The 21,260-nt window shown below is 40.6% G+C and overlaps 2 protein-coding genes, 3 non-coding genes and 1 pseudogene across 6 annotated transcripts in view; 2 read left to right on the forward strand and 4 right to left on the reverse strand.

Moving 5' to 3' along the window:
* LOC142342559 (AP-3 complex subunit delta-1-like) overlaps positions 1–21,260 on the forward strand; it is a 365,254-nt gene that overhangs the window by 205,988 nt on the left and 138,006 nt on the right. The gene's annotated exons all lie outside the window — the stretch shown is intronic.
* LOC142342560 (serine/threonine-protein kinase tricornered-like) overlaps positions 1–21,260 on the forward strand; it is a 68,898-nt gene that overhangs the window by 30,822 nt on the left and 16,816 nt on the right. The gene's annotated exons all lie outside the window — the stretch shown is intronic.
* LOC142343353 (U2 spliceosomal RNA) lies at positions 1,786–1,976 on the reverse strand. Its single transcript, XR_012759220.1, has one exon. It is a non-coding gene; the product is annotated as a U2 spliceosomal RNA (small nuclear RNA).
* Positions 3,058–3,237, reverse strand: LOC142343346 (U2 spliceosomal RNA; annotated as a pseudogene).
* Positions 15,150–15,344, reverse strand: LOC142343339 (U2 spliceosomal RNA). The gene has a single exon (XR_012759210.1). It is a non-coding gene; the product is annotated as a U2 spliceosomal RNA (small nuclear RNA).
* Positions 20,674–20,865, reverse strand: LOC142343331 (U2 spliceosomal RNA). The gene has a single exon (XR_012759202.1). It is a non-coding gene; the product is annotated as a U2 spliceosomal RNA (small nuclear RNA).

The raw sequence follows: 21,260 nt of genomic DNA on the forward strand, positions 1-21,260 counted from the left end.
TCGCACAATTTATCCACTTCAATGCTCACAAGAGTGATGGCGCAACGTTTGTAGAGGAGTTAACAAGGTTGATAATCCATTTAGGACAACCACATTGTTCTAATGCAGTAAATATGAGCTGGTGATCAACGTTATTAAAAGCATCAGTTATATCAAGATAGATCACCGATTTCCTCAATCTTAGAGCTTCGGCGACAATAAGGGTATTTTCTTTCACGCATTTACGGCAGAAAACAGCTCGTTGACCAAATGAGATTCCTTTATTCCGTTCTAACCATAAGCTCATATGTTTCGCAAGAACAGAATTAAGAAGCTTATATGATACATTAAGAGAGGGCTATAGGACGAAAGTTTTTCAGGAGAAGCTCCCATCCCGGTTCGTACAGGGTCGGCTTTTAAAAAGCATAAGGCTTTTGTAGGACTTCGAAGCATCTGGTGTAATGCCGCTGTGGCCCATATAGTGCAAGCCTTTAACAAATAATTCAGCGAAACCTTTCGATTTTCAGATTTGACTATGTCCAACCATCAGGGCCAGCTGCTGAATTTGGTTGGTTTAGGGCATCAATAATTTCGCGAGCTTCAAAAGATCTGGCAAGGGGTTAGAGGCCTTCATTGCAAATATTCAAAGTTTATTGCGGGGAGCGGTGATAGGTTGTTTTGCAAGCTGCCTTGTTAAATTGCTGTGTAATTCTTGTTGTGGAACTCGACAGACAATGCCGCGAAGTCTCTGAATCTCGCTGAAAGCTTTCTTCATGTTTTTTGATTATAGCTTTTGGATTAGGGCTGAGTTCTCAACATCTATCCGTGGCTTCTGCTTATGTGAAGTCCCATTGGTAAAACCTTTAACAGGTAGGATTTTGCGCAGCCATTGATCGATGTCTTTGATTATTTCGACAAATTATATATTCGTCGAACTCGCTCAACGAGACGGGTTCTTCACTACTCCCTGGGGCCGAAACCATATCCACCGCAGGGCTGTTGTCGGTGGACTCTGATATGCGATCGTTCTGTTGGTTGGTAGTAGTGACAGGGGGTGTTGTGCTATCAGTTGAACTGAGATGTTCTTGTTCCGATCGCGAATGGGCATATACCCAGTGGGTGGCTGGATTGCTAGTGAGTTTGTGCTTTTCCCTTATTGGGTTCAGTTCGATTCAGATACGGACCATTTGATGTTGCATTCTCATTGTTGCAAACTCGTCGGTGAGAGCTCAAAGCTTTGTGTGGCAAAGGACCGATTACAGTTAGCACATGCGTAGATGTGAAGGGTATACTCTGGGTCAGTGAAATGCGAACCTTGATGGGTTGTTGCCTTTCGTCTATCTTTGGATCTTTCATCACAAAATTTGCATTCAAATCGGATATCGGTGGCTGTTTTTAAGGGCGACCTTTGAATAATTTGGAGGGACGAATAAGGTCCCTTTTGAACAAAGTTTCCTTTATTTGTAACTCGCAGAGACCGCAAACGATTGGAAAGGCTACTGGAAAAGGAATGATAATCAGGTCATCCTCGTATGAAAATGCCGTGTCCTCCATGATAAGAGGGGACTACTTTTTTGGCTGATATTGTAGCAAGTAATATAATTTAATGTAAAATTTAATGCAAGTAAAAATTGCATTTAATTTAGTATGTAAATCTTTAATCAGCTTTTTATTCATATTTAACAAGCTTTTTTGGCGGTCGATGATACTAGTCATTTAGTTTCCAATAACTCTGTCCGCTCGGTTTCTCAATGTCTTCTCTCTTTAGTTTCCGCTTTTTGTGGCCACCTATTGGATATTGAATTATGGTGATGGACCGTACCCGGTGGTAGTGTAGGATCGGGACGATACGTGGACCGACTGAATCAAGCTTCTTTGTCGGATCCGAGGATCCAAAAGCAGTTTAATTTTGGCGCCAGGTAATGCCCGACATGGCAGATATTAAGCTGACAAGTTAAGTAGATAGACAATGAGTTTTCAATATCAGTTTTAAGGATAAAAATGAGTTTTCAATATAAGTTCGAGTTCATGTAGAGATGTTTTGATACATTTAGTAGCTTTGTTCAATGCCTGTCAGATGGTGTACAGTTATGTTCCGCTACTGTTGTACTGCTTTTTGGCTTAGATGTCTTAATGTCGTGATGGCTTTTCTCTCATTGCCCGTAATTAGTTTCAGTTGCTGTTTGGTAGACATTGATACTGAACCGATAGTTGGGGTCCTTGTGATTGTAGGTTTGCCCCTCAAGGTCAAGTGTTCTTTTCTGAAAATTTAACGTAGAGTTGTGTTCATTCGAAACCATCACACGGGGCTAAGTGTGACGTTTTTGTGGCCTTTATTTTTGGCAATTTTATGAGGGGAGTTTCAAATGGACGATTTTTCAAATAGGCGACTCCGGAATTGCGTTTCAATTGGACGACAGAAAAACTAATATATGGAAAATCTCAATATGCTCTGATAATTTAGTCCTAGTTGACAGACCAGTTGTGATAGATAAGGTTACGTTCTCATGTTCGGCTGCTAAATTCATATCACTTCCACCGGGCCGCTGAGACATGGCCATGTCCCCCAAGATCGGCCAGGTGCGATAAAATAGATAATTTTTCCTCCTTTTTTGTTTCTATTAGTCATTATGGATGCTTTTGGCTACATTATGCACAAAATGGTCAAAGTTTTGATGATTAGCGAGGATTAACCTTGAGAATGCATGCATTTGTTGTCCAGTTGAAACAAAATTCAGTGTCGTCCGTTTGAAATTTCGTCCTGTTGGTCGGCCCCAAATTTGATGGTCCTCTAAGACGAAGGAAGTGTGTTCCATATAACCAAGGCGGACACCCAATTTTTGCACAGACTGCACTGCAGAAGGCGATAAATGTTAGAAGAAACTTCTCCACTTTACTACTCCAGACTGGTTAAAACAGTCCTGCTAAATGAACTTCAGATAAACATGAAAAAGTGTGATATAAAAACCGACATCCAACTAAAAAGAAGGACGACTCCTAATCTACGGCAGTTGACAGCATGTGGTCGATGACAACAGTCAACACACAGTCACATGCTACATAAAATTTAATGGCAACTTTTGATGAACCGTACCCGGCGGTAGTGTAGGACCGGGACGATCCGTGGACCGACTGAAGCAAGCTGCTTTGTCGGATCCGAGGATCCAAAAGCAGTTTAATATTGGTGCCAGCCAATGCCCGACATGCCAGATATTAGCTGACAAGAACAGATGAAATATATGAATTACAAATAGGATTACAAAGAAAAGTATTGGAATGATTGTCGAATGTAGGGTCTCGGCAATCGCCAAGAAATATGTACAGAGTTAAAAGGATAGACAATGAGTTTTCAATATCAGTTTTAAGGGTAAAAATGAGTTTTCAATATCAGTTTGAGTTCAGATAGAGAAGTTTTGATACATTTAATAGCTTTGTCCGATGCCTGTTAGATGGTGTACAGTTATGTTCCGCGACTGGTCTACTGCTATTCGGCTTAGATGTCTTAATGTCGTGATGGCTTTTCTGTCATTGCCCATAGTTAAGTTCATTTGCTGTTTGGTAGACATTGATACTGAACCGATAGCTCCGAAAGTTGGGATCTTTGTGGTTGTAGGTTTGCCCCTCAAGGTCATGTGTTCTCGTAGTGCTTCGTACTTCTTCTCATTTTCGATCTTCACTGTAGCCATTGCTTTAGGATGCTCAATGGTAACCTTTACATCGGCTTTGATTATGGCATCCTCTTTCTCAATGACAAAATTGGGTTGTAGATTGCCGAATCGTTGTACTTTGTAGTAGGTACCATCCTCAGGCAGCCATTTTTTAAGGTGGTCAAATAATGCATTTTGCCTGGCAATTATGGGTTTCTTATGAAAAGTGCACGAATTTGTGACATGCGCAGTGTTTCGTCCTGTTGTTGACAGCTTCAACAAGTTTTCGATGTATTCATCAAAATTATGGCACCTCTAAGCGGAGTTAAGTTCAAGCGGGCCCCAGGGATGAACCTCCAATCGCAAAGTTTACTAGTAGTAGGAGTATGTTGTAGGGTTTCCCAGAATCCACCTTGCATTTAAGAAGCAATCTCAAGTGTATGTTGTTGCAGATGGTTTTCAGATGATTGCTACCGAAAGGTATTATAGCACCGTTCTTTATCGTCGATATCTCGCGTCTTGATCTTTGTCGATAGCGTAGGTGCATTCATTTGAAACACTGAAAGCTTTCAGTGCCGAAGCAAACTCTCCGACGATAGGGTGCAACCCTGCTTTCAATTCGGCTTGTAATATAGCTGTCCAGCAGCCTTCCTCGTCCAGGCCTAGAAGCTCGTGCATTGTGCTCCCGTAGGCCGATCGGTCATTCAACGAAGAAATGAGTGAGTTAACAATGTGGGTACGACGTAGCATTGTATCTGTTACGTATTGTATCTGTTATGCCTGGGCCTCCATGTTCTCTATTCATGTGTATGTAATTGTTGGAAGCTTTCTCAGGTAGGTTGCAGATCGATTTTGTCACTCCCCTTAGCATTGCTTTTATCTTCTATAGATGAGACTGCAGTGGAGAGCTGTTCTTGATTAGGTAGTTTAGTTTGGGAAGGAGGTGGGTTCGAATGGTATGCAGCTTTTGCATAGGTGTGAGCTCACTCTTCATTGCCATCTCCAAATCCCTCTGGAAGTTGTCCAGTATTTCCAGTAAACCGCGTAGCTTTTTCTTTGACGCGTTTGTTCCCAGGTACTTGTAGATATTTGTGTCGGAAATTGTAGGAACTGGAGCTCCATTCAATGTTATGCTGTCCTTCGCATTCGTTGCCCCGCATTTCTTGGCATTAAATTTCATGCAGAGTTTCGATGCGATGTCGCTGATTTTGTCGACAACAACTTGTGGGTCAATATCTGGCAGGATAATAGCCGCAAGATTGTCCATGTATCCCATGCATGTGACTCCCATTGCATGGGTTGCACGCAGGATTGGGTCGATAAAGAAGTTAAAAAGTGTCGCAGAAAGTGGGCATCCATGCTTGACCCCACTCCCGATAATGAGAGGGCATCCCAGTTGTTCCTTATTAAGATTGATAGGAATTGTTTTACAGTCCTTATAGATGCTGTTGATTTTGTTTACTAAAAAATCAGGGCTCCCGCTGGCTTTCAATCCATGAAAAAGAAGATTGTGGCAAACGCCGTTGAAAGCATCCGACAGATCGAAGAAAATTACGGTTCGCTTGCTTTGAAATGCGGCATTTACTAGCAGTGTGTTATTCTTCACACCATCTCTATTGAAAATAGCGCTTTGAGACCAGTGCACACCATCGTTGATTTTCAGCCACTTCGTTATGCGGTTCGACAGCATTGTTGTGGAGGTTTTGTAGCTTACATTTGATAGCGCAATTCGTCTGAAGTTTTTTCAAGACAACTTCATCTCCTTTCTTATACCCAGCAGGGTTCTTGAAAAGGAGTAGGCATTTCATAGGTTTTCCAGGATTTTGGAGTTTTCGAGGTAGCGCACATGTGGAGGACACTTTCGAGGAAACGCTTGCTGAAGCTGGGAATTCGAGTCATTTGACTGTAGGACCAGCCATCCGGGCCAGGACCCGAATCCGGGTGTTTCATTGCCTTCTCTACTCCCTACTTTGTGAAGGGCTCCAGAAGCTCTTCCACGCCATCTTTGCCTTCCGGTCATGCTAACTCAAACGAGCCACTGACCATTTCCTTTTTGTCAAACTGCATTTGCTTTTCGCTGAAAAGTTGGTCTGCAGGTACTTGGCAGTTGACTTGTTTGGCTCCTCGCAAAGCATCCATGGCCTTTCTAGTACTTTTGCCGTGGAGAGCTTGCAATTCGTTCCGTGAAAGAACCTTCTTTGGATGAATCTTGGATTTGTTGGCTCTTGGCTTTGGAGGCATCATTGCTTGTATTCACTGATCTGGATTGAAATTTGGGCCCGCTATTGCCAGGTATGCCTCATTAGTTGCGGCGAGCGGTGCGGATACTGCAGCAGGAACTTGCACTTCGGGCATTGCAGCGGGCGGTGCAGCCCCCGGAGCGGGCACTTGCACCTCGGGCATTGCGGGCCCCGGAGCGGGCAGATGCACTTCGGGCATTGCAGCGGGCGGTGCGGCCCCCGGAGCGGGCACTGGCACTTCCTGCATTGCAGCGAGCATCTTGCCCTTCGGGCATTTTAGCGGGCAACTCTTCGGGCTCGTGCACTACTGCTGCAATCTCCACTTCGTGTCTGAAGTTCTCGATGGCACGAAGGATCGATATTGTCTGAGTATCTTTGGGGGGGTTTGCAGCATCTTGCGTGCCTCGACAATGGCTTCTGAGTTCCAAATTTCCTATTGCATTTGGTGCTTGGGTATTCCGGAATCTTTAGCTTGGGGTCGCCGAAGTGGTTAGCCTGGTGAGAAGTAGCTTTCTTGCGATCCGGACTTTCTACACCACAGACGTGACATTGAAACACAACTTACTTGATAGAGCTGCATTGAGGTGGTAAGCTTCTGCAAAACTTTTGGTGCCTGATTATGTCTCTTTTGAAAGAGGATTCCCTAATTCCAGATGCACACGCGGTGCATTTAATTGGGAAGTTAACAGGAATTTGATTAACGGCACGTTCGCCAATATAGGAGAAACTACAGTTCATTATCGTTCACGAGAGAAAAGAATTGTTTAGGGGGAAATAGGCGAGAATGGGTCATGGCCAAATGTCTCTTGTTTCTACGAGATCACGCCACGGCGACTCAACGGGAGGGATTTACCTCAACCGCATAGAAAACAAAGCGAAATAATGGTAACTCTTCTTTACACATAATCTACACATAATCTTAGCCAAAAGGCCGAGAAAAGTATTGGACATAATCTCAGCGACAACTACACATAATCTACACAAATACTACACATAATCTACGCAAATACTACACATAATCTTAGCCAAAAGGCCGAGTATAAGCAGTTAATTCAAGAGCTGAAAATACAGTTGCAATTTGTTGGCAGAAAAAATTTGCTTTTATTTCAAATTTACTACAAGGGAAAACCCCCTCTCCTACAAAATACTGATCTCTGGTATCGAGTTATTATCAACGGTGTCAATATTATTAAGCCCAATGAGCGACAGCCTTGTTGATCTTGTGTATTGGTTAGACCTAACATCTCAGAAATGAATTGCGCGCTTTCCGTGGGGGAACTCTTCCATGTGGCGCAATTTAGTGTTGTTGCATGGAATAGCTTTCCTTTTTTTAGGGACAAGAGAGATATACAATCTGCTCCAAAATTTTGATTACCCAGCTATTTAAGTCGCTCACATTCAAACAGTAAATGCTGGAAAGTTATTGCGATTTGAATGGCAAAACCTGCAAACGTCGCTATCTCTGACTCCAATCTTAAAAAGAGCAACCGTATCTTTCAGCTCCAAGAGATTGGGCGAAACAAGATGCTTTTTTGATCTGGACGAAGGTTTGAGGATCGCCAGAGTTTTTTCAGAAGACACAAGATCTGATGCTGTATTCATTGAAAACGCAAACGCATTATCAGCAACCTTTCACGCATTAGATTTTTCATTGACCTGGTATTGAACACCCAAGAAAGTAGTGTCGAAACTTTTTAAAAAGGAAAGGGCCGTTTACGTTTCTGGCTAAAAAATGAAATTAGCTAGATTTGCTTCGTTGAAAAAAATTTAAGGTCTACTAATTTTGTTGCACAGGTTTTAAAAGCTAAAGGGGACACACCAACACCAACCAAATCTGGAGGCCAAAACAAGCTTTTTCGTGCAATTTTGGGTTTTAGCTTCCTACAAAAGGCTTTTATAACTAAGCGTTGAGCCTGTGAGAGAAGTCGTTTTACGTCAGAAGAAGTATCCTAATTGGTAAACAAGTTGAGAGTAAAGGAAAGTGTCAATATTAATGGCGTTCGCTCTGAATGACATAATTCTTCTACAGATAGCGCTCACCTATCTCGAACTGTCTCCAAAGAGACAGTAACTTTATTCTCACAGAGCTAAATTCAATACATGTCTTGTTATTCAAAGGAATGCTTCACAGCAAGTGATTGGTGTCCTTTTCTACTAATTATCTCAGACGTTTCATTATTTATTTGATGAAGTGTTCCTTCGCAAAAAACATCTATAGTGTCCATAAGCGTCTCCAGCTATGGAACCGTTGTGTAGCAAAGAGCACCATTGGCGTAGACACTGACTATCCTAAGACTAAGCTTCTTAATCTGTTTGCAACCATCAATTTCTTGTAGCAAGGTTCAGTACCAAGCACATACAAAAGGGCTGATAGTGGGCCGAATTGTCTACCTCCTCACACTTGAATGCACACTTCAACTTCTTGCAGCAAGGTTCAATACCAAGCACAAACAAAAGGGCTGATAGTGGGTCGAATTGTCTAACTCCTCAACCCTTGAAGGCACAGTTTTTCGGATAAGAATCCATTGGTTTCAACCATAGATGTCAGAGTGTCATAAGTCGATCTAGTTAAACTCAAGAGACTAACAGGTACTGATAATTTTTTGAGTAGTTTGAATAAATACTCCCTATCTATTTTATCAAACGCCTTTCTGAAGTCTTTTGCATGGAGACATGCATCAGATTGCTTGGTTTCTGAGGTGCAACTTGTTAGATTGATCAACGATGTTATTCGTTTTTTCGGGAAGTGCTCAACCTGGTGCTTTCAAATTGCCCATCAAAAAGGTGGTGAAACGAGCTGCCAGCACAAGCGATAGATTTTTCGGATCAGTTTTTATTAAACTAATGGGTTTAAATTATTGGAGAGTCTTGGGAAGTACCATGATAACGGCGAAATGCTAAGATTCAGGCAGATCTCTGCATGTTAGAAAGTAATGTTTAAAAATTTCTGGAAAACTTTTACTAAAACACTTGTAAAAACTGCTTGTCAAACCGTCCAGTCCCGGGGCACTATCTGGATTAAGAATTTCAATTGCTCTCAAACTCTGCCACATTTAGAGGTTCACCAAATTGCTCTTTGAGATTCTCATTCCTCTTTGCAAGTTTATTAACAAGGGTTTTCTTTGTACTCTATCTGATTTATTGAAAGCTTAGATGTCTCGATAAACTTGCAAACTCAAAGAATCTCATCAGAGCCAGTTAGCGTATAATCGAAGTTCTTAGTTTTAGTGAGGCGATTGGTTTTGTTACCTCTTGCCAGTAACGTTTCGAAGGCCGCGGAGTCCCCCTCGTTAACATCCAATTAAAAGTTTTTGATGCGGGAAAACTTCTTCGTTAACGCTTGCATTTTACTTTGATTCAAAGCACCTACTATCCTATTGTGTTCCTTTAATGTTTGCGAGTTTTCCTTAACCAGACTTCCAGGTCTTTCCTTTTCTCCCAAGCTAATCCCAAGCATCCAAACTGAAGTGTCTCGTCAGTTGTTGGTTTTCGTCGGTTGGCGAAGAAGGTTTTTAACTTCAGTAAACTTCGTAACTTCATATTAAGTTGAATCATTTATATGAATTCGATTTTTGCAATAATGTATTGGGTGTCCGTTTCGATGGCGAAAGCGGGTTGACAGTCGCCAAAACGCTGTTCCAAAAAAGGTGACAGGATCAGGTATCCACCTTTCAATGTGGTTGCGTACTTTATTGTGTCTCTTGTGTCGTCCTACAATTTCTTTTGTGCTGGACATGAATTCAACACGTGGTTCAAGCTTTCGTCGCCTAGTTGGCAACATCTGCAATTTTAATTTATTTGATCTCTCCACCTTATTGAACCTTTCAAGGGGCTCAGATTTAGTCTTGCTTTGTTTGGAAATTATACATTGATTTTATTGCCGCAGTTGATTGTTGCATTGTTTCAAAGACGCGTCCTTGCATTTTAAAGGCTGACAGAGAGGTAAAATGTTGGACACAAGCTTTCAGGTGACTAGAGTAGAAGGGTCTGAACTTTCCATATTACCTCTCTCTCATTAGTTAGTTGTTGGTAATATGGTTAGTTGTTTTCTCTCATTTACGCTGTGTTGGTAGTTCGCGTCATTTGCAATGCCGAAAGCTTTTGAAGCCGAAGAAATTTCTTTCAGGACAGGGTGCAAGCCTGCTCGTTCACCCGATTTTAATTTATCAGCAATTGCATGGAGGTTCTCGACTCACAGAATCTCAGGTGCTATATCTGTGACTGCTGGTTCCTGATTCATGCAGGCGGTAAGGGACGTGATCACATTCGTGCACCGCAGCCAGACAGCCTCAGGTATTCCTGTTCCCCCATGCATATTCCTAAGGTGGCATTTGCTTGAAGCTGCCTTTTCATTAAGGTAGCAGATTACTTTGACCACCTTCCTCCTATATGCATTAATCTTCTTCAGATGCGATTATAGGGGAGACGTGTTTTGAATCAAATAGAAAAGCTTTTGCAGAGCATGCGTCCTGACTGCGTGCAACTTTGCATTGGGGTCACGCCGCTGTTTGGGATCAGATCGCAGTCGGCTTTTACTAATTTGAAGGCATCGTTCAAGCTCACATGCTTTTCGCTGTTAGGCCAGTCGCCCAGGTACTTGTAGTTTGGCGTGGCGGGGATAGGTTCCTTGTCCATGATAACCTCGTGGTTTGCATTCATGAGCCCGCATTTTTTGACGTTAAAGGTCATATGAAGGGAAGGTACGGTTTTGGTGATGTGTTCGGCAACCATTCGACAGAATTGGGCTCTATTCTGTTTCGCCCTTGCCCCCTCAGTTTTTTATGACCCCAAGATACAAATTATATGTTGTTGTATAGCACGTTACTAAGTAAGAAAAAAGCACGTGCGCCTGGGGGTCATAAAAGATTTAAGCTCACTAAGCTGGGGGGGGGGCGAAACAGAATAGATCCCAAAGATCATAGGATTTAGGATCCTTTAGCCTATGAAAGTACCCAGGCAGATACAGACTTTGACTCGTACAAACTTTGGGTGCGTTCATGTACTCGTTCGAAAATCGTGATGAAAAGCCGAAATCTGGTCCTTAAGAAAGGACCTTCCTTTAATTTTTTTCTGTAAATTTACGCATAGATAAGTATTATGAACACAAGCTAGTTTTGTACGTTTTTAGGACCTTTTTTAAAATGAAGTTCAACGGATTATATTTTTTGATTCGTGCTCGAGGCCACGACAATGATGTCCACCGAAACGAAGGACAGGACCGAGAAGGACTTTTGTGGAGAGAAGAAAGAGGACGAAATCAGAAATGAAGGTACAATCGAGGACACTTACGATTAACATACATTTTTCTCAGTATCTGCGGGGAAGAAGCACTACTTAAACATAGGAGTCTCAGGAGCCCTAAGGAACTATTAGACAATCCTTTCGTACAAATTATATCTATTATGATTGAATGAGTATTGAAACGTTATTTGTAACAAAAGCGTGCATAAATTACTTTTTCATCAATGACAGAAAAATCCGATGCAATAACTTTTATCAATAAATGGGAAATTTTATCGTTTGTCTTTATTTTTGGGTGATTATAAACAACTTTGATTATAAAAGATCTTTCAAAGATGCTATCCTAGATTGAGGTGTCATCGGGTGTAGGTAACAAATTTTGTAAGAGTTTCACTTGATGCGCAGATATTATGTACGAAATATGACTATTGTGTTGAATGTATACTTTTAGCCGCTGAATGTGCTGAAAATATATCTTCAACACAGTTTCAGCAAAGTAATTCAGACAAAAAATTCAGCACATATTCTAGCTGCTGTCGCCAACATTTCTTACATATTTTGGAAAGAAACCTGGACACCGGTCTGAAGAGCATGAAGCAATCAAGAAATCAATGATAAAGCGACGTAAATATAGACCACCTTTTTTGGAGTATTAGGATACAAAAATTGGAAAAAGCATCCAAATTGTTGCAATTTATTGGACGGATTTGGTACCGATTGATTATCAATAAGCAAGCATTTATTTTATTACAATCCCCCCTGTCACCCATCATACAACTTTCTTACAGATCCCATACTAGGTAATATATGATATTTTTGATTTCCTAGTAGTTATACAAAGATCGGATCTATTCTGTTCCCCCCCAGTGCTTTTTATGACCCCCAGTTACAAATTATATGGAGTTATATAGCACGTTACTATGTAAGAAAATAGCACGTGCGCCTGGGGGTCATAAAAAATTTATGCTCACTAAGCTGGGGGGAAACAGAATAGATACCAGAATTTGCATCCGGGAGGACTTTTGCCAGATCGTCCATATATCCCAGACACGTGCCGCCGGCATCTGCCGCAGCTTCAATTATTGGATTTACGTAAGAATTAAAGAAGACCGAAGACATGGGCCATCTTTGCTTTACACCTCATTTTATAGGAATTGGATCGCAGAAAGGCTGTTTTTCAACTATGACTGGTAAAGATACGCAGCCGTTATACGGATTTTGAATCAAACGTACTATCCATAGCATACGCCCACTGTCTCGTAGTCTTTTTGTTAGTATTTTGTGAGAGACGCTGTTGAAAGCGTTCCACAGGTCGAAAAACAAACGATTTTTTGGGCTGTGTTGCAGGGTTGATGAGGAAGGAGTTGTCTCTAACTCGATTTCTATTAAAAACTGATCGCTGAGACCATGATATGCCTTTATTAGCTTCCAGCCATTTGGATAGCTTTGATACCAAAGTCTACGCGAGTAGCTTGTAGCTTACATTTGCCAATGCAATTGGTCGAAATTTCTTCAAAAGTTTCTCATCGCCCGATTGTTATTCTCTAGGTTTCTGAAAAAGAAGGAGCGAAAAGTAAGATTTCCATGAACTGAGCGTTTTTTCTTTGCATTCAATTTGATGTAACCCATCGAGATAGTTTTCAGCGAATCCTTTTATTTGCAATAATTGCTTTTGTACGTCTAGCCGTCGGGACCAGGCGCCAACTCGCAATACTCTAGGGCCTTTTTCACTTCGGCTAACTCGAAAGGTCGTTTGAGTTCGTCTACTGCCAAGCTGCATTTCGGCCAAGTCGGATTATTGACTGGCCCTGGATCGCAGTTGGACTGGGCGCTCAGTTCGTCTTTGAGAACATCACTTGGTATCTCGCTTGCGAATTGATCAGACAATCTCAAATTTTCCATGTTTTTGCTTGCGTATTTTTCCATGAGTATAATGCTTGCAGGTCTCTAGGGGACAGCCACTGAGCCTTTTTATCCAAAAATGAAGTCTTTTCAGGGGATTTGGGGTGAGCCGTTGTTCTCATCCATTTATCAGGGTCAAAAGTTTTGCACGGGATGTCGCACTTACATTTGTAGTCGGATGCTTCCTCGCTGTGTCCGTTTCCAGTGCCACTTTCATCGCCGACTTTAACGTCTGTGCCTCTTTCGATTGTTTCGGGGCGTGTGGATGGATGGCGGTAGCTCTGTACTTCGATTTCACTTTATGTTTTGATAAACATTACCATAAACCTGGGTGCTTCGTCACAGCAGCCAACTGCTAATATGTTTTTGTTTGACAGCCTATGTTGCCGTCACTTTCGAGGGGCTGGTCTGGTATTCGATAAGTCTTCCCGGGCATCGCACTCGGAACGTATTTCGTGTATATTTTGACTAATTGCTAGTTAATCTTAGGGCAGGTTCTAGTGTGGCCACTCAAGGCTTTATGAGTTGAAAAACATTTGTTGCAATTGCATTTATAAGTAAGCAAAGTGAACGAGTCAATGCCAAAATGTGTGGCTTAGTGGGAGGTGGGTTTTCGTCTGTCGGTTGAAACCTAATCGCAGTACAAACAAACACTTAAATTTGACCCCTGTTATAGGTTGGAAATGCCGACTTCTACAATGTCTAATGATATCCCGTTTAAAGAATGGTTCTTTAACAAGTGCCCCACATTCTAGGCAGCTGACAGGCCATTCGCAGGAGTTAGGAATTATTGCCCCTCGAAGTGAAACATTGTCATAATTAATTTGAGTGATATTCTCTAATGTGCTATAATAAAGTAATTTCTATAATGTACTATAATACCAAAATCCTCTTGTTGAAGTAGGGAGCAAGCAGGGAATCAATCCCGGCCCTAGGAAAGTCCCGGACTAGCACGTGCGAGTGTTAGCGGGTTGAGCTAACGCGGCTTACTATGTATAATTTGTCCGTTTCTAAAATAGCTCACACGCAGCAGCTATGAGATTGAAATATACATCTAACCCCGACTGAGATAATTTGCGCGTAATATAGCTGGGGAGTAAATAACCGAATGTTGAATTAACACACGATCACGCCACGGCTACTCAGCAGGGGGATTTACCTCAACTATGTGCAAAGTCGAGAACAGAAAAGTAAAGGTTCAAAGGATAAAATTGAACAGAAGAAATTATACCTCCAATTCTCTTTCGGAATTCAAGAATTAGCAGAAGGAGATTAGTAACTGAATGATCTGAGCCAAAAGGCCGAGAAGCTATAGTAACGCAACAAAAAATCTCGGTTTTTAAAATCTATCCGTGAATGGTGACTGTTTTACGAAACTTCGAGCATCCCCTTTCCTTATAGAGCGACTAGTTATTCGCTTTTTCGGGAATTACGCCACTTACTGCTTTTCATTAATGCCTATAAAAATTGGCGAAACGAGCTGCCAGCACATGTGATGGAATTTTCTGATCAGTTTTTATTAAACTAAGTACTCTAATTTTTTTTTCGATTTGTCGGCTTCCTGAGTCTTGGGAAGTACCATGATAACGGCGAGATGGTAAGATTCGGGCAAATCTCTGCAATTTAGTAAGTAATGATTAATAATTTTAGCAAAATTTTCAGTAAAACACTTGTAAAGATTGCTAGTCAAACCGTCCAGTCCCGGGGCACTATTTGGATTAAGCATTTCAATTGCTCTCAAACTCTGCCACACTTAGAGGTTCACTAAGTTGCTTTTTGAGATTCTCACCTATCTCAATCTTCTTAGCAAGTTTTTTAACAAGTTTTTATTTGTACTCTCCCTGTTTTATTGAAAGCATAGAGTTCTCGATAAAAACTTGCGAACTCAAAAAGAATCTCATCAGTGTCTGTTAGCGTACAATCGGACTTTTGTGCGCAGTCTACTTTTCCAGCAGGCGTACGAATTAGCACCGATTTCTTAAAATTCCCAGAAGCTCTCAACTGCATCTTTAAAAATAAACTTTTTTTGGGTTTCGAGAATACTCCTTTTTAGTTTCCACTAATTCTTTCCTCTCGGTTTCTCAATGTCTTCGTTCGTTAATTTCAGCATTTTTTTGGTCACCTATTCGAATTTGAGTTATAATGATGGACCGTACCCGATAGTAGTGTAGGACCGGGACGATCCGTGGACCGACTGAAGCAAGCTTCTTTGTCAGATCCGAGGATCAAAAAGCAGTTTAATATTGATGCCAGACAATGCCCGACATGCCAGATAATAAGCTGACAAGAACAGATACTACACATAATCTTAGCCAAAAGGCCGAGTATAAGCAGTTAATTCAAGATCTGAATTTAAAATTGCAATTTTGTGGCAGAAAGAAAAGTGCATTTGTTTCAAATTCACTTTAAAGGAAAACCCTCTCTCATACAGAATACGGATCTCTGGCGTCGGGTTGTTATCAACGGTGTCACGATTTTTAAGCGCAATGAGAGAAAACCACATGAGCTCGTGTATAGATTAGACCTAGTTTCTCAGAAGTATATTCTTCGCTTTCAATAGGGGTATTCTTCTAGGTGGCGCATATTATTGTTGTTGCGCAGAATAGCTGTTCTTTGTTTTTCAGGGAAAAGAGAGATCTCCAATCTGATCTAAAATTTTCATTACCCAACACTCTAAGTCGCCCACATTCAAACAGTAGTTGCTTGAAAAATTTGCAATTCGAATGGCAAAATCTACAAACGCCATCTATCTCTGACTCCAATCTTAAACAGAGCAACCGTATCTTTCAGCCCAAAGAGAATTAGGCGAAACAAGATGTTATTTGATATGAGCGAAGGCTTGAGGTTCGCCAGAGATTTTTCAGAAGTAACATGATCTGATGCTGGGAGCATTGAAAACGCAAACTCATTTTCAGTAACCTTTCACGCATGAGATCTTTCCCTGAATAAGATAAGACAAGAAAGTGATACAATGACTTAAAAGTAGTGTCGCTTTTTTTTGTTAGTCCGGTCGCATCATAAAAAAACTGACAATTCGTTCTTGCAAATGCTGGATGCCAAATTTTTGTATCAGCTTTACTGTTTTCAAAGGGAAAGAACCGTTTACATTTCTCTTGCTTAAAATTAAATTAGCTAAATCTTCTTCTTTGTTGAAAAAAATAAGTTTAAAGGTTAATAATTTTGCTGCACCGGTTCAAAGATCTAAGTAGAGCCTACTGACACCAACGAAATTTCGAGGCAAAAACAAGCAGTTTTGATCAATTTTTGGTTTTAGGTTCTCCCAAAAAGCTTTCATAACTAAGCGTTGAGCCTGTGAGAGAAGTCCTTTACTACAGAAGACGTATCTTAATTGGAAAACAATTTGAGGGCAAAGAAGAACGTCAATATTTGTGGCTTTCGCCCTGAAGGAAATCTTTCTTCTACAGGTTGCGTTCACCTTATCTCGACTTGTTTCCAAAGAATCTGGAACTTTATTTTCAGACTCTAATCCTAAAGAGAGCAAACGTATCTTTCAGCTCCAAGAGATTAGGCGAAACAAGATGCTTTTTTGATCTGGACGAAGGTTTGAGGACCGCCAGAGACTTTTCAGAAGACACAAGATCTGATGCTGTATTCATTGAAAACGCAAACGCTTTATCAGCAAACTTTCACGCATTAGATCTTTCATTGACTTGGTATTGAACAACCAGGAAAGTAGTGTGGAAACTTTTTAAAAAGGAAAGGGTCGTTTACGTTTCTGGCTAAAAAATGAAATTAGCTAGATCTTCTTCGTTGAAAAAAAATTTAGTTCTACTTAGTTTGTTGCACAGGTTTTAAAAGCTAAATGGGGTGGGTACACCAACACCACCCAAATATGGAGGCGAAAACAAGCAGTTTCGAGCTATTTTGGGTTTGAGGTTCCCCCAAATGGCTTTCATAACTAAGCGTTGAGCCTGTGAGAGAAGTCGTTTTACGTCAGAAGAAGTATCTTAATTGGTAAACAAGTTGAGAGTAAAGGAAAGTGTCAATATTAATGGCGTTCGCTCTGAATCCCATAATTCTTCTACAGATAGCGCTCACCTATCTCGAATTGTCTCCAAGGAGACAGGAACTTTATTCTAGCAGAGCTAAATTCGATACATTTCTGAGTGTTTAAATAAATGCAAGTGTCCTTTTCTACTAATTATCGCAGACTTTCCATGATTTATTTCAAGAAGTGTTCCTTCACAAAAAACATCTATAGTGTCCATAAGCGTCACCAGCTATGAAAACGTTGTGTAGGAACGAGCACCATTGGCTTAGGCACTGACTATCCTAAGACTACGCTTCTTAATCTGTTTGCAACCTTCAATTTCTTGTTGCAAGGTTCTGTACCAAGCACATACAAAAGGGCTGATAGTGGGTCGCATTGTCTACCTCCTCGCGCTTGAATGCGCACTTCAACTTCTTGCAGCAAAGTTCAATACGAAGCACAAACAAAAGGGCCGATAGTGGGTCGAATTGTCAAATCCTCCACCCTTGAAGGCACAGTTTTTAGGATAAGAATCCATTGAGTTCAACTATAGATTGTCATAAATCGATCTAGTTAAACTCATGAGACTAGCAGGTACTCCTAAACTTTTGAGTATTTTGAATAAATACTCCCTATCTATTTTATCAAACGCCTTTATGAAGTCTTTTGCATGGAGACATGCCCCAGATTGCTTGGATTCTGAGGTGCAACTTGTTAGATTGATCAACGATGTTATTCGTTTTTTCGGGAATCACTCAACTTGGTGCATTTTAAAATTGCCTATCAAAAAAGTGGTGAAACGAGCTGCCCGCACAAGCGATAGATTTTTCGGATCAGTTTTTATTAAACTACTGGGCCTAAATTATTGGAGAGTCTTGGGAAGTAGCATGATAACGGCGAAATGGTAAGATTCAGCACATCTCTGCGTTTTAGAAAGAAATGATTAAAAATTTCTGCAAAGCTTTTACTAAAACACTTGTAAAAACTGTTTGTCAAACCGTCCAATCCAACTATAAAAGACTCTCATCATCAGAGCCAGTTGGCGTACCAGCGGACTTCTTAATTTTAGTGAGGCTATTGATTGTGTTACTTCTTGACAGTAACTTTTTAAGGGCCGATGAGTTTCCTCGTTAACATCTAAGTAAAAGTTTTTGATGTGGGAAAGCTTTTTCGTTGACGCTTGCATTTTAATTTGACTTAGAGCATCTGCTATCCTATTGAATCCCTTTAATGATTGCAAGTTTTCCTTAACCAGACTTTCAGGTCTTTTTTTCTCCTCTAAGCCATTCCTGTTTTGCACTTACTCTTAGAATCCTGAATGTTTTTTACCTGAGAGTTGTGCGCTGTCTAATTTTCCAGCGGTCGTACGAAGTAACATCCATTTTTTGGAATTCCCAGAGGCTCCCAACTTCATCTTTAATAAACTTATTATGGGGCACGAGAATACTCTCATTAAGTTTGCGATAACTCTGTCCTCTCGGTTTCTCAATGTCTTCGTTCGTTTGTTTCAGAACTTTGTGTTCACTGAGGTCAAAAGAACTTACGGCAAAAGTGGTGAAAATCTCCGGTACATTAGTAAAAATATAGTCTATTCTAGAATATTCTCATGTACGCGTGCAGAAGTGTGTGTTTGATAAGTTGTTCGGGAACATGGCGGTATCAGTTAAGCAGAAAGGCTCCAGTACACTATCTTGTACTAATTTAAAATTAATGAAGCGTTGATCGTTATAGCGAATATTGTTGCTATTTGTGTCTCTATAGCTTTCAATGGCATTAAAATCTCCTAAAACTACTAATATATCAGTGATATCAACGTGGTTGTTAAGAGTTGACCTCAATTGTTGAATACAGGACGAAAACTTTTTCGCCCGACAGTAAAAATTGCAAAGAAAGAAATCTAAGCTAGTTAATTTTACTAGTTGTACAACTTCAGTTTGTTCTACAAGAGTCACATCAAGAACGTGTCTGTATAAAATCATCAAAACTCCAAAATTTTGACCTAATCCCGAGTAGATGAATTAAAATTGTAGCATTCTAAAACGTTCAAAATATCAATTTGCAACGATGCTAGCTTACACTCCTGCGGCGATACAATGGCTTCAGTTATTTGTTAGCCTTCTGATTTGCGTTATGATGTCAGCTAGTTTCTCAGGTTTATTAATACCTTTCACGTTCAACGAAAAGAACGTTAAGTTTACGCTAGAGGACCCCATCTTGATTACAGAAAACTAATTTCTTTCTTAGTTTTTTTCGCTGTTTAAAGGTAAAGTGCTTGGTGATTTCATGAGGGTTGATTTGCGTTTGCGGTTCCGGTTAATAACTGTAGAGAAGTTTCCTGTGTGAGGCATTCCCCCTCACAAAGACCTTCTTCGTCACCTTCCAGCAAAACCTCAGATCGGGTTTCGTTTTCACGATTTTCGAAACGCTTACGTTCCTGGGTGCAATTAATTTTTTCAGCTTTGGGCGCCTCTTCATTGTTGCTCAAAGCAGGACTGAACTGTTGTGCTTGTGTAGAATTTTGATTGTTCATTTGATTGTTTGCTTGGTTTCCTTGCGTCATTTTAGCTTTATAGCACCACTCTTGGCTATGACCTTGAACGTTACAGAACGTGCAGTGGTGTAATGAAGGTACATGCAAAGAGATTGTTATCTCATTCACCTCAGAGGGGTTTTCATGAGTCCTTTGTTCAAAAGACAACGATCTCAGCTAGCATTCTGACTCAGTGCTATTAACAACAACCTGAGGGGAGCCTTTTCCTGTGAAAAAAGTTCCATGTCCAGTTTCCTCACTTAGTTTTTCAGCTTTTTCGTAGAGCGCACAGTTTTTGGTAAGCTCATTTTTTCAAGGGTTCTTTCTCAGGGCAAATGTAGGGCACATTTGAAAACTTTACATTAACAAACTTAATCTAGACAGTTCCAACTTCATTCTTTCATATAGCTTCCTCTTATATGGCTTTGCCTTTCTTGGTAGGGCAAGACGGTTTTATCGAGCAATTCAACACCTTCTAAACAAAGATTGTCGAAAATATCTTGCGTTTCTAGAGGGGCAGTTACTAAGAGAATGTGCAGTTTTTGCCACGAACTTGAGTGAAGGTTTTCGAAATAGTAATACAAGATTTAAGGTCGTTGGGAAAGCACGCCATAATGGCACTTATATATTTCTTTGAATCATATAGTAGCACAGATTGTGATTGGAAAGAGACAGTAGTGAAAGGGGGTATTGGTTTTAACTTACTGAAAGTAAGTTGCGAAAAACTACATCAACATCATGGCCAAATTCGGCTCATGGGATCTCCATTTTACACATCAAGTTCGAGGTTATCCGGATTCTTTAATTCTGCCTAATAATCGATTCGATAAGTCATTGACTATCTTCTTGTCCAGTAAACGTTGATCACTGCTTCCACTTTGAACAGAAGGCTCACTGGACGCCAACTCTGTTACACCCTAAATAACACTCCCACTTTCTGTATTAACAAAATTAATTAATACTCACCACTTTCTGTTTTAACAAAATTATTTAATACTCTCAATACTTAGCAAATCTCTCAACGTAGAGCTGTACATCAGCGCTCATTGAAAGGCACTTCTGTGCGATTACAGCATATGCTCACAGCATATGCTCTCCATGCTCTGCACTGCTGGTTACTGTTTCATATTACGTCATTCTATCTTGTGATGGACCGTACCCGGCGGTAGTGTAGGACCGGGACGATCCGTGGACGGACTGAAGCAAGCTTCTTTGTCGGATCCGAGGATCAAAAAGCAGTTTAATATTGGTGCCAGGCAATGCCCGACATGCCAGATATTAAGCTGACAAGAACAGATACTACACATGATCTTAGCCAAAAGGCCGAGAAGCGATGACCTTGAATCAATTTCTTCGTTATCTAACAACTCAAGTGAAATTTTGACGACCATTTGATGTCCGGCCTAGATACAGTTGCTCTTTTGAGTCCAAATTTGAAACATTTGTTTCTAATGACACAGAAAAATTACTGTTGGGTCATGTTATACGTTCGCGAAACATCGTCAAAATCACAACTTTGAGGGTCCGATCAAGATGGTTTAGATCCAGCAAACGTCGATTTAGTTATCTGGACCTTTTGGTCTAAAATACTTGGTACCAAATGTGAATAGATTGACAAAATTATAACAAAGTGCTCGTTTTGGACCATTTTGAGGCCTTATCAATAGTCCAGCTGTTGTATTATTAAGCTCTTAGTAATTGACAGCTGTTCAAATTATATTGAGAAAAGC

Source organism: Convolutriloba macropyga, chromosome 7 (assembly GCF_964194025.1).
Source record: "Convolutriloba macropyga chromosome 7, txConMacr16.3, whole genome shotgun sequence".
In the NCBI taxonomy this organism is placed as follows: domain Eukaryota; kingdom Metazoa; phylum Xenacoelomorpha; order Acoela; family Convolutidae; genus Convolutriloba; species Convolutriloba macropyga.